General features: G+C 44.3%; 1 non-coding gene across 1 annotated transcript; it reads left to right on the forward strand.

Annotated features, from left to right (window-relative positions):
- Window positions 1-533: 533 nt before the first annotated feature.
- On the forward strand, window positions 534-665 carry LOC117709721 (small nucleolar RNA SNORA17). The gene has a single exon (XR_004606961.1). It is a non-coding gene; the product is annotated as a small nucleolar RNA SNORA17 (small nucleolar RNA).
- Window positions 666-1299: the final 634 nt, after the last annotated feature.

Below are 1299 nucleotides of genomic sequence, written 5' to 3' on the forward strand. Positions count from 1 at the left end.
TATTAACCAAAAGTGTAGTTTTTTTCTTATGGAAACAATAGGAAGCAACTTCAATCTGTTCAGAACGTCTAGCACTAGAGGGACTTGGCATCTTTTTAGTTTAATATTAGCTGCATGCCGAAATTCTAATCAGCTCTGTTTAACTACATTCTCAATTATGGACTCTGTTGTGGAGATATAAGAGTAGTCATTTATGGCAACAGTAATGAGCCCTGTAATTTGTGGACTTTCTAGTTTCTTTTTATTCCAGTTTGCAAACCAACAAGGTCTTTCTTCAGCTCATCTCTACTTTAATACTTTGTCAAATAAAGCTAGTTATAGCCAATGCATGCTATTAAAATTTTCCAACTTATTCTTCTCATCCTCTAAGTTTGGTACACATAAGGAATTCCTTCCAATGTATTGTATACAACAATTTAACCACTCCAGGACAGCCAAGGCTGTTTCACATAGAAATCCTGTCTCAACAAACAAACAAACAAACAAACAAAAATCAATCAATCAATCAATCAAACAAATACAATTGAACATATTCTGCCCTTAGAAGTGTTGCAGGTGTGGCTGCCATGTCACCTATGTGTCCTTAGGTGGCAGACAGGAAGGATGCTATGTCTGTGCTTAGTTTTTTGGCCTCAGAATATTTAATTGATTAGCTGCCTAAAATTCCCTGAAAAAAAGTGTGCTTAAGATGACTACCAGGCCCTCCTGGCAGGCATCAACTGCTCCAGTCCTAACAGCTCCATCCCTGACCACTCCCAGAACTAGGTGGGAGTAAGCCCAAAACATACAAGTGATCCTCACAAACAGTGCGTCCCCAATGACCACCAGACCAGTTTCATAGGCGTTGGACAGAGAGTTAGCCTGAGATAACCACCAGTCTGGTGCCACGAAGATCTGGGAGTGGGGGTCTGGGTGGGGGTGGGACAGACCACGCCTAAGATGACCCCAGATACTCAGAAAACCCCTGGGACTACTAAAGAGGAGCAAGTAAGTGGTGGGGAAATGGGAGAGAGAGAGAGAGAGAGAGAGAGAGAGAGAGAGAGAGAGAGAGAGAGAGAGAGAGAGAATGAATGAATGAGGAAAGGCAGAACTGGAGGCTTGTGGGTAGTGAGGAACAGCCTGATGGAGTGGCCGCTGATGCCACCTCAGACCATAATGGAGTCCTGGCCTGTGCTGCCATTGGGGGGGCACATCTGAGTCTGCAGCAGCAGGAGTCTGTTACCACCAAAGGCAAGGGTGTTGTCCCTGGTCTGGGATAAGTTGATGTTTGAAGGCAGTGCAGAACTGGCCCTACCTAGG

Source organism: Arvicanthis niloticus, chromosome 5 (genome assembly GCF_011762505.2).
Source record: "Arvicanthis niloticus isolate mArvNil1 chromosome 5, mArvNil1.pat.X, whole genome shotgun sequence".
Classification (NCBI taxonomy): domain Eukaryota; kingdom Metazoa; phylum Chordata; class Mammalia; order Rodentia; family Muridae; genus Arvicanthis; species Arvicanthis niloticus.